The sequence below is a fragment of the Hibiscus syriacus genome, unplaced genomic scaffold (assembly GCF_006381635.1).
Source record: "Hibiscus syriacus cultivar Baekdansim isolate YM2019G1 unplaced genomic scaffold, ASM638163v2 tig00111008_pilon, whole genome shotgun sequence".
Lineage (NCBI taxonomy): Eukaryota > Viridiplantae > Streptophyta > Magnoliopsida > Malvales > Malvaceae > Hibiscus > Hibiscus syriacus.
The window spans coordinates 2206933-2220197 of NW_024062951.1; the positions used below are offsets into that span (position 1 = coordinate 2206933).

The 13265-nt window shown below is 30.8% G+C and overlaps 1 pseudogene; it reads right to left on the minus strand.

The window, feature by feature from the left end:
• Positions 1-9573: 9573 nt before the first annotated feature.
• LOC120149635 lies at positions 9574-11876 on the minus strand (annotated as a pseudogene).
• Positions 11877-13265: the final 1389 nt, after the last annotated feature.

The following is a 13265-nucleotide window of genomic DNA, read 5'->3' on the forward strand; positions in this document are numbered from 1 at the left end:
AAACAAAACTTAAATTTCAGCACATAATCAGCTCAAGAGAAAACTCACCTTTGCTTAGCTTCACACGTGAAGAAGAAGAAGAAAGGAGAAGAGAACTCTGGAGAATTCTCTCCATTTCCACGTGTATATAATTCCATTTTTAATTCCTTAAATGATCAAATGACCATTTTACCCTTTATTTCCTTTAATAATTATTAAATAACCTTCATCATATATATCCAATAATCATTGAACTATTTCATTCTTTTACTTTAGTCATCAAATTCTGAAACTTTACAAATTGGTCACTAACCCATAATTTGGGATGTTACAGATATCACCGTAGACTCTCTCCACTCCTCTGGCATCTTGGCAGTCTCTAAAATAATATTAAAGATGTTGGTCAACCACTTAACTCCCTCTTCTCCTAGGGTCAACAACACAGTGATAGGAATTTGATCTGGATCGATAGCTTTGTCCCTCCCCATCTTTCTAAGGGTCATTTTGACTTCCTCAATCCCAATCCTACTTGTAGGGCAGTCATTGGCCGTAGTATGATGGTCGGCTGACCCATCAACGTTACTATCTCTATAGGGAGAGGCTCTGTTATTAAATAAGCCAAAGAAGTAACTACCCAATACCCTCTTAATATCATGATTTTTCACTAAAAGAACATCATTGTTATCCTTAATAAACCTAATGCTACCTAGATCCTTTTTCCTATTCTCCCTGGATTTTGCAAGCCCGAAGATGTCGTTTTGTCCTTCATTGATGTCTAATCTCTTGTACATTTCCTCGTATGCCTTATCCTTTGATTTAGCCATTGTTTTCTTGGCTTCCCGCTTTGCCTCCTTGTATCTTTGTTTAGCTCTTGATCTTTCTTCGTCGTCATTGCATTGTAGCAACTCCTTGAAGTAAGTTTGCTTTGTCTTCACCTTAGTTTGGACTTCGTCGTTCCACCACCACGATTCTTTATGTTCCTTGACCTTCCCTATCGACAACCCAAGGGTGTTTTTTGCCCACATCTCTGATGGAATTTGCCATATTTCTCCATAACATATCTGTATTATTTGAGTTTGTAGTTCCAAAACAAAAGGTTAATAACTAAAGGGAAAAAATATGAGCATATGGAAGTTTGATGGTAAAACAGCAAGTTGAAGAAGAGCGTGGTTTTTATTATATTTGATTAAACGTTTCCAACTAAGCCAACGTTGGTATTTGGAAATCCACCTGCTTTATATGTATTATTATATATTTCATAATTAATCAACTTGATCTTACAAAACAGAATAAACGAGGAAAAAACTAATCATCAATGAAACTAAAATTATGTCAATCACAAACATCCATTACTCCATTCCAATTAAAGGATAATTACGCAATTTAACAATGGAAATTTTAATTAATTAAAAAAAGTGTATATGCCTTTTAAATAAAATAGTTTATTGTGTTTTATAAAAAATACATATTATTTAGAAAATAAGTTGTTCCATTATAAAGGAGACTAAGTATGCCAAGTAACCCATGATTCTATATTAGACCATTAGTGGAATTAATCCTTGAATGCACTGAAAGCACCCCTTCAAGTTGTAAACTGTTTTGGTACCTTTTTATGACCCAATAATTCATTGACACATAAAAAATAGATTCGTCTGTCTAATCAATTTTAGACTCATTTAAGGTAAATTTTGCGGAATAATGATTTGTACTTATACGATAACAACACAATTATTTTGGATTTTATGATGAATGTTATATTGTATTTAGAACTCGTCATGTCCTCTTAACAAATTTTAAAATATATTATTTTTTATAAGATCTCGTTAAGTGGAAATGACGAGATTTATGACTTATCCACGACCATCCATGGAACCGAAGGCATCAGAATTGGACGTATGAAAAATCAAAGGCGATGTTGGTTCGAGGTTTTGAGCCTTATTGAGCTTGGGGCAAATATCCTTAACGTGACCATATTTGTCGTTTCGAAACAAATGGTTGGGAGCGCTTTATACTCAACAATTTGTATTCTACCATTGATCAGGAGTTTAGAGACAAAAGGCTTACTAAGATTAAGATTAATTGCCATATGGGCGAAGTGGCCCCAACGACCACTTTCCGTTTGGTAATTATTATGATCATCGATCCAAGCATTATCTGATTCCCGCTGTTAGTCTTTTGTTATAGAAAGTAACAGGCAAACCGGGCAAACAAATCCAAGCAATCACGCAATTCAGGAAAGGTTGCGAGGTTGAGAAGTCAACCGACCACGGCTCAAATATTAGGTAATGACCAAAACTCATCCATGGAGCATCAGAGAAAACCCTCAGGAAATTAGATCTAGTACGAATCGTTATCAAGAAATAGTCATCCTCAATATCCATGACTCGGAAGGGTTGTGAGGGTTTTCATAGATCATAAAGTTTGTTTCGGAGGATTGTGTAGTCGATCCGTCTACCCATGAGTTTAACAATAACAAAGTGATCCATGTTTTTTTGGCTAGCGCCTGGACCCAGTCAGAAAAATCAATTGAGATAATACCATCCACGATGCCACGAGTCACATCTTCAATTAATTGAATCTCCTCTTCATCTATAATTGAATCTTCAACGGGAACAAAGGAGGAGCCCTCTCGTAAGAGCGTGTCTTTGTATGAAGGGGTTTGACGTGGGGTTTCTGTAGCAAGGTTCGCGTTAGGGAGGGAAATGTTCATATTCACAGGGGTAGGGTTCACGTTATCATCAGAGGTAAGGAGAGCAGAATCTGCATCCATGTCTGCGACTGAGTCATCTGACGATGACGTTGTGCTTTTTTGTTACGACGATCATCATCGACGGTAGGTTCAAGATGTCTACGTATCATATGTAAGTTCAATCCAAATATATTATATTAATTATCGTTCTGATTAAATTATGTAATAATAATTTAGACGTACATTATTTATAACTACGGTCGTGCTTAGACTTAAAGTTATTTCAAAGAAAAAACTTTTTATAACTTCAATTAATTTCGGCTCAATTACACCCCTAATCTAGAAGGGATTTATTATTTATAGGGTATGTACCTTTTTTATTTCATTGTAGTTTTCAATTTTCAAAACAAAAATACGCAAAACGGTTACAACAAGTGATGCGCTGGTTGTTTCGTCGGCCACTCCGGCTGGTCCATCCCGTGGCTTAAATGTTTTTATTATGATTCAAAATTTGTGGTCCAAACTCCCCAATCTTGAATTCCATCACATTATCTTTTCCATTTATTCTTTTGATATAGACATCTGATTTTTTTTATCTCAATTAGTACGTATCACAACCAACAATATCTATTATTTTTTAATCTTTTTAAATAATATATTAAATCATATTATAATTGAACTTATTGAACGAACCAAGTGATAAAAAGAGTATCATTTTTCTTAAAACTTTCGAATTTGAGTAATTGTATTTACAGAATATATGTGTTATCAATGATTAAGAAAAAATTTAAATAAAATTTACCTTGGTAAGTTATTGATATGAGATCATTAAAAAAAATGGAGAAAAACCAATACATCATTGATAGAAAATAAATTTGGATAAATTATATGTTTAGTACCTAAACTATTATTTTTATTTTGTTTTTATACTTAAACATTTTTTAAAATTATATCTAACATTTAGTTTAGGTTTCGTTTTGGTATCTCGCTGTTAAAAACTTAACGGTGATATTGACGTGTCACCATAAGATACTGTCATGTCAACAGTTCTATTATTTTTTTTAATGGTGAGTTATAAAATAGAAACATAAACTAAACATTAAACATTACTTAAAATAAAATAAAATTTAGCTACTGAAACAGAACAAAAATAACAATTTAGATATTAATCGTGTAGTTTATCCAATAAAACTAGTTAAATTATTTGAGATTTCGATTGAAATCTCTCATTAGCTTCCCCTTGGTAGTATTGATTTGGGTAATGAAATGTTAGTGGTCCAGCTTCATTTCATTTTCACCCAACTTGTACCAATTTCATTCATATTTTATCCCCTCTTCTTGATACTTACTCCGGACAAAATTATACCATTATCTCTTAGATATGATTATAAAAATCAATTTAATTAAATTTTATTACTTTTAGATAATTATGTTTAAAATCATGTAAAGGTTTATAAATGAAAAAAATCATATTTTTAAAGGTTACATTTTAAAAATAATTGAATGAAATTTTTTGAACAGATACTACGTTGTATCTAATAACACTATAGAATATCTAAGTAACTTCATTTCATATATTAACAACAAATTTATTCTTTTTTTCAATTTATTCATATTTTATTCAATTTGGTCCATTGAATAACATTTTTCGTAAAATTTTCTTCTCAACAATTCTTTTAAATACTTTGTACTCACGTCAATAATTTGTCCTAAAAATATCTTATTTTTGATATTATAAATATATTTTATGATTATAGATATTATTTGATTTATTAAATAAAATTATAAATCTTACTTACACATGTGAAAAAGACTATATAAAAAATATTTGTATATCTTATATGATTAGATAAAGTCATTTAACTTGAAACTAGTATGTATTATAATATTATAAACATTAAAATTTAAAGAGAAACATGAATAACTCGACTCGACTTACTCAAATTTCATAAATTTGATTCGACTAAAAAATTCAAATAAAGTTTAAATCATAAAATAAGATTCATCAACTCAACTACCTCAAAATATTTTGACAAAATCAATCAAATATTCAACCCAAAGTGTAAGTAAGATTCATTTCTTGGTTAAATTAAGAATAGTAGATATGCTAATGATACATACATACAAATTTCAAGTTTAATTACTTTTCTTTCATTTTTAATATATATATTTTAATTACTATCGTTTTTAATTTTAAATAATTTAATTACTCATTTTACATTACGAAAACAATAAATTAATTTGATAAATTTAAATAAATTAGAATATAAACATTTTTAAAAAAAAAATTAAGAACAAACCTGTATCGGTTGACAATAAAATTTGATCTTACAAATTAATTAATTTATATTTAAAAAATTAGGTCTATGAGTCTAAAAATCCCAACCAAAATTCCAAGTTATTAAAAAAACGATGAAATGGGAAAGAAGATGGTCAAATGAATCTGTTGAAAACACAAATTCATGCAATATCTCAAACATCATTTGTGAGTTAAAAATACATTTCTTTTTTTCTTTTTCTAGATTAAGAACGTGTGTTGTTTATAAGTAGTTTAGGGTTTGTTTGGAAATATTCCTCGTATATACACTAATATCTCTAACATTCATGCACATATTCGGGGACGAATAGCATGTAGGGACAATCGTCCCCATTAAAAATTTTAAATTCTCATATGTTTTATATATTTTTATTGATAATTTTTTTTGTCTTTTTGAAATTTTATAAGTTCGTCGCTCTTAAAATTTTATAAATTTATTTTTATAACACAAAATTTTGCGTCTGGCTCAATATATATTTATATATTATGCAAGCATGTATTTCCCCCTGCGGAGGGCTTGATTTTGTCAAAGATTACAACAATCTTAAGAAAATATTTGTCGTGAAAAGGTGTGTATAATGTGTTCTATTTATCCTTCATTCTTCATCGTGTGTATAATGTTGTTGACCTAATACATCTTTCATGTAAATCGGAAAAGTTTATAATATTAATTTATTAAGATATTGTGTTGAAAAATGCATAATATTAAATACGTCTTAAAAACGTGATGGACAAAACATACATTTACTTATAAGAAAAGTAAATATTATTTTTGTAATAGTTTTAAATTCATACTCCTATTTTTATAAATTATTTTTTGCAATGATACATGTATCTAATAAAGTCATAATTTTGTTTGTCTCATATTTAAAGAAAATAATAATAACAGCGTAAAAAGTAGGGAGAGTATGAGTTGGATTGGGTCGAATTTTCAATCAACTTTATATGATTTGAAAATTTTATATCACTCATCTGATACTTGACTCGGCCTGGGTTTAGGGTGACATCACTTAATCTAAAATTTGATCCATTTTTGAGATAAAATTTGAACACAAACTGATCCCATTCGACACAAATATATTTATAAAAAATCTTAATTTTATTCAATAAAATAATAATTTAATTTAAAAAAAATAATAAAGATATATTATTACAATTATCTTTAAATATATAATGTATAATCATATTATTTTTTAGACCGAATATTTTAACCTAAATTAAAATTAAACTTATATTCTAAAAATTCTAGCCCCACCTAAACTCATATTTTTTAAAAAATAACTTGATTCAATAGTCAGATAGAACTAGTCACGTTCGAGGGTCGTGTGCATTCTTAAAAAGAATTCACGGAGATGGATGTCAGGTTTAATTTTAGCATCCTTGGAATTGATGAAAATGTTGGTTTTGGGATTCCTTCTTGTCCTTTGCAAATACTGTGTAGGGTGCTGTTGGGTAAGAGGTCATTGTTTTTGTGATGTTTACCTCTAGTGTTCATGCACCTCTAAAGTTGGACATTTATTTTCCTTTAATATTTGTTATATTCTCTTTCAAGCCTTGGATTTAAATTTATCATCTTCTCGAGTATACACATGTGCATATGTTTTTTTATTATAAATACTTAATCTATTGATTTAAATTAAATAATACAAAAAAATTATTATAAATAATTCTTTTAATTGAGTTTATTTCATTGATAAAATATGTTAATTATATACTTATCAAATTTACTAACATATATGATTATACTATGAATTTGATTGGTTGACAATACAATTCTTTTTAAAAGAATTCATATCAAATAATAAACAATACTTTAATATTAATATTAATATATCTTCTAATAAATAATAATGATATCTTAATTATGGAATGAAAAGGGAAATATATTCAACTACTACCGCATGATGTTGTTTGTTTGTTTGGTTCACAGAATTGGAACATCCTTTTTAATTATGCTTCACTTTTAAAGGGGACAAAATAAAGTCTCTCTCTTTGCTTATTGTTGACTTATGGAGCAACCAATTTATAAAATATTCGCTCCACAAGAGAAGAATGTAATCTCAACTCCACAACTCTATATTCTTTGCTACTCACTTTATAATTTATGTTTAAAGTTTTTAGTTGTTAGAGATTTTGGATTCAAACAGTTATGTTTATAGAGTGCGTATATTGACAATAAAAAACTTTTGACCAGATATTACTTTGTAATCATCTTAGACTATTAAAAAATATATATCTTAAAAATTCCAATGTGAGACACTTGTATGTCTATTTTTTTTATCATTATTGTATTCTTATTATATTTTACTCACTTTATAATTTATGTTTAAAGTTTTTAGTTGTTAGAGATTTTAGATTCAAACAGTTAGGTTTATAGAGTGCGTACATTGACAATAAAAAACTTTTGATCAGATACTACTTTGTAATCATCTTAGAATATTAAAAAATGTACATCTTAAAAAATCCAATGTGAGACGCTTGTATGTCTATTTTTTTTATCATTATTGTATTCTTATTATATTTTATAATAATTAAAAATCATATAGCTACATATTTTTTTGAATAAGTTGTGTATTATTATCCAATAAAGCAGTAAACTGCTACCAAGTACTAGGAGAGAACCCCTAACAAGGAGCTAACGTAACCCCCCAAGCTGTACAAAGATTGGCATTAGTCGTATCAAAACTATCTATGCATTTGTGATGTAATCGTATGCGAACTATATTCTTTATACAGGAAAAAATATCCTCAGCAGAACGACACCTGCCCCTAAAGTGCCTAGAGTTCCTTTCTAACCAGATACTGTACACAAAAGCACTCCAAGAGATCTTTGAAATAAGGTTTAATACAAAATAAATAACTAAATTATGACTCTAAAAACGTTTTAGTGTCTAAAGAATTTTTATTAAAAATAGTTTTCAAACGTTTTTTCGACTACCATTTTAGGTGTCTAGGGATTAACCGGCGTTAAAATTCTATGTTAAGTGACACATGTCACGTTCTGATGATTTTGAGAATTATTATTTAAAATAAAAATATATTTAAAAAACCTAAAAATTTTCAAATCTAACGAAACAAACCAAAACTTTTAAAACCTTAATTTTAATCCCTTTACCACCGCCAACCACCCCCAACACCGTCAATCGACCGAATATCCAACGAAGTGTAACCGGCCAACCACCGAGGATGAAAACTTCCCATACTTTCATTACCGATCGAACATAGAATCCCTCTAAATCTATAAATTTCTAAACATAAGGGATTCAAAACCATAAAACAAAATCTTTCATGTACGCTATTTTTGGGTGTTCGATCGATTGTAAAAGTATGGGGGGTTTTTGGTCATAGGTGGTTGCTTGGTCACACGTCGTTCGGTGTTCGACCAATTAACGGCATTGATGACGACCGATGGTGGCAATAAGATTAAAATTAAAATTTTAAAAGTTTTGAAATTTTTTAAGTTTTAAAAAATAAGTTTTTAAAAAAATATAATTTTATTTTAAATTCTCAAAATTATCATAACGTGACATTTGTCACTTAACATATATTTTTTGTCTGCGGTTAACGTCCACGTACTTAAAATGATAACGATAAAAATATTAAACACTTAACGAAAAAAAATTAGACACCAAAATATATTTTAAACATAATTTGAGCACTTAATTTTGTATTAAGCCTTAAAATAACCACAAACAAAGATATATGGCGGAGTCCCAAGATGATGGGATAAATATAAGTTCATATTTACATCATTCATAACAGCTCTAAGTTTTGTTTTCATCCTCACTCCATCACCCACAAGATATATATGAATCCTTGTGTAGTTAGATGCGAAGTAAAACGAATCTCATGAAACTCACCCCGCTAACATACCCAATTAAAAGTATACTTTTTTAAAAATAAATCACGACGATAAACTATCTAAAATATGAAACATATTAAAAATATAATGAGAAAATAACATAGAAAAATCATTAAAATACAATGATAGACGGAACACGACACAAATACTCGAATGTTAATAATTACATGGCATTACCATCCTCTTATCCAGAATTTGATCCATATTCACTTTCGATTGTAAAAAAAACCCCACACAAACAAGCCACAAAAACGCGAAATTATTATGTAGATCCGGTTTACCAAGTCATTCATAGTCTCGACCAATAAAATTCATTCATTTAAAAATAATTTTCAAATAACTATTCACTCTTTATTTACGTATTGGAAAGAGATGAAGATTCACCTTAAAAAAATGAGATGAGTAAATTTTATTGGCTGAGATATGATTGATGTGATGAGTCGGATTCATTTAATAATTTTTCAAAAATCTTTAAGTCATTACCCATCATGCCAATCTATTTCTCTAAAAGCACAAGACACATGATTGATGAAAAGATTATAAAAGAGTATTATCTAAACCAAAAAATATATTGAACCGCACATTAGTAATTGTAAATCAGCTACAAAAATATACTGTATTAAATCCTATATCATATTATCTGCTTCACTATTCCTTTATCAGCAGCGTTTTCCAGTTATTAATTCCACAGCCTATTTATTTGTGTCTACTTACTTGAAGGCCTCCAAATACCTGTGTCAACTGCACTGCTTGGCATGAAAATCTTTGGATGACAACAGACCATTGACGAGATGTTTGAGTCTCTCGGCGCCCGGACCTGGCCTCAGCTCTGTGGTGTTTGTTTGGACTAGAGTTATGTTCGAATTTCCTTCTTTATTGAACCATCCACCGGGAACAAATCCATCCGCGTTGCAGCCCAAAAGCTCAGAATCGATCTTGTCGAGAACTGGTTCATTCTTGCCGAATTTCCTTGCAAAGGGAGCATTGCTGTCAACCATCTGCTGGTAGTCATTTAGTGTAAGGAAATGTGGGTGTTGTTTCGGCGGGTTGTCCCATGATATGAAATGGAGGTCGTGATTTACGGTAGTGCTCCGGAACTCCTTAGTGTTGCAGATAACAGTATGGAAGTACCCTTAAGGGGAAGAAAGAAAGTTTGCATAGTACATGAGGACCACCCTTGGAAGGTTGTCCCAACCCCACAAACAATACTCTATGAAAGGACGAGAGAGCATCATCCAAGCAGAACCTGATGAATTCGAGCAGAATCAGATGAATGAAAGTGTATCTTAAGAGCAGTTTCCAAGTTTCAACTTGACAAAACTTATCAATCAATCAAGAACAGTGCCATAGCCGATGAAAGGAGGAGAATGAGGCAGGGCAAGACAAGTTTCCTATAAAACAACATGTGATTTACAAGAAACGATCAATTACAAATTTCGGTGTGTTCGATGAATCATAGCAGCACATAAAACCAGGGAAAGTGTGTGGCTGAGCCTTAAACCAGAATCAGGTTCCATAAATAACTACATTATTACAGAGAGATAGGCCTTCGACACCGGCATTTCATGCACGAAAAAGACCGAACAATGTGCAAACATTCTTTTCAAGAAAATCTATACAAGCAAAAAATGCATTTGCCTACCGTATAGTAATAATTATTTTTATAGACACCACACAAAGAAGCACAAAAATGAAAATTTTCTCACCTGTAAACAGCCTATATGCAGTTGGTACACTCCTTTTCTCCGAAGCCCAAAATACATCTAATTTTTTCCGGCTATAAAGTCCCGGATCGATTATAACAGGCTTCGCTCTTTGATACCTGAAATAACCAAAATGACATTCCTTAAGCAAATATGCACACAAACAATGAAAACTTGCAATACAAAGCTACCTTCAAATCGATATCTCCTAAATCCAGAAAGATATATAAATGTTGAAACAGATGGTAATATAAGTGTAAGGGATGAACCACCCACTCCTTCCATCCAATGTCGCTGGTATGTTCGATGAAATTAACGTCTCTTGGGATAGCTGATAATGTATGAAGCAGATCTGTCACACAAAAATGATAAACATACAAATTAGAAACACATATCTGTTAAGAACTTTTCTTAACCTATTGATCGCATACACATACTACAACCGCATCTTCTCGAACTTGAATCCTCTCTATCGGTTATAAATACTTATAATTAGATACTAAGGAAGTATCTCCTATAAATGATAATTTCTAACTGGAGAGACAAAAGTTTTATTAATGTAGTTAACAAAATAAAACCAACCAACTCAACCCAGAAAAATTATAAAATTAGTAACGATTCAAAACAGTTGCACTGATTCTCAGCTCAGACTCACAAGCAAAACCATAACAAAATTAATAGTTTCTGAATAAAATCTAAAAACAAAAAAGATACCATCTTGAGTAACCAAAGGGTAATCAGAAGCACTCAAGTTAATAAACCAATCCCATTGACCGCCTTCCTTGAACAAAATGGCAGCAGCATGAAGGGTATTAGTAACCATAGTAGGCCCTCTATAAGTCACGAGATTCGCTCTAATAACCATCCTAACATTCCCAACTTTCCGAAAAAGGGGCTCACTTTTCACGAACTCGGCCACCTGCAATCTCTCTTCGGCCGAAGCTTCCAAATCCAAATGCACGGCGTACTGGTTCCTGGGATGGTACAAAGCTTTCAACGTCCTCATCAAGCTGACCCCTTCGCCGGCCGAGCCGGAGATGAGGTAAGCCAGTTTGGGAACAGGGTTGGAAGAAGTTGGAGCAGCATGGAGCTTAGATTCCACGAACAGAGGAAGTGGGGTCTTGGGTCTACGTGTGTGGGCGTGGATTAAAAAAGAGGAAATGGAAGAAGTTGAGGTGAGGGAGATGATGATGAGGAGAGTTGAGAGGAGGAGGGAGAATGTTAAGAGTAGGAACCAGCTTTTCTTCTTGTGAAGCTGGAGCTTGGTTGCAGAGGTGGAATCCATTGTTTTTGGGGTTGAAGAAAACAATGGGGATTATCAAATCAAAAGGGCATGGAGTTTTGATGTTTGTGAGTGACTGTGTGAATCTCTTCTCTTTCTCTCTCTCCTGGAAATGGAAATTAAAGCTTCTTCTTTTTTTATTATGACAGAAAGGAAAATTATAGGACATGGAAAAGTTATGGGAGGAGGGAAGGCAAATTCCTGCTGCCTGTCATTTCCTTGTGTGAAATGCACGCGCCTTCCATAAAGGAAAAACCAACTTTTTTTTCTTCTTAAACCTGACTTCTCCAACAAAGTTCAGGAAGACATGATCCTCAATTAAATTTAATGTTTTGTTAACGATAAATTGACAACTTTAATTTATTTGTAAAATAATATATCCATCAAACTTTTCTTTTTTACTGGATAAACTGAGATGCTTAATAAGTTAAACAGTTTGTGACTAGTTTCAACTCAATTAATATTTAGTTAAAATTTAATTTATATTGATTCGATTTGAATTCGAACTTAACTCGAGACTTTAACAAGTTGAATTGAGTAAAATTCAACTTGACTCGATAAGTGTGCGAACAACTTGTTAAATTTTGTATAACTTTGTAGTTTGGTGATTGCAATAAATAATGAATGGAATGAATGGATGTTGATTTATTTATTTTTATGATTGATTATGTGTTTTTGAAAAGAAAAAAAATGAGTTTTTAATAGGTTAGTTTGATTTATTTTTGGACTGTTATTTGGTTTTAATATGTTAGTTTAATATATTTGTGGATTGTTACTTTAGAGTTTAGACTTTGAAATTGCTTCATATGTCATTTTAATAATTTTTTTGTTAAAGTTATTAATTTATGTTTATATTAAGCTCTATGCAGTATTAATAGATTTTACATATAGTTAAAAAATAAAGAAAAAATTATGGTGAGCTTGACAAGCAACGAGTCGAACACTGCCCAACTAGTTATCGACTCACTCAATAAGCATCCATATGGTAAATTATACGTTTAGTATCTAAATAACCATTTTTCTTATATATTAAGGTAGATCAAGTGTCTCATTAAAATCTTATTAAAATAAAAATCTTGTGAGAAGAAAATCTTAATAAAGAAAAAAGAGTACACATATCTTTAACACGCATAACTTGTTGTCTCGTTAAAAATCTTACAAGGAAAATCTAGAATGACAAAACCTTTATTAAGAGAAAAAAGTATGTGTATTTACTCTCACTCATGACAATATCACATAAGATATCCGAGTATTATAATTCAATCTTAAATGCAATCTTCAAATATCCAAATAAACAATACAATGATGAATAGATTTGTCGAACATTAACATTACTTTTTTTTTGAAGATCAAGAGGGAGAAAATTTTAGGTAAATATGTTTCTTTTAAGAACCATCTTTTCAATTGAGCTTATATATTATATATTATCTTTG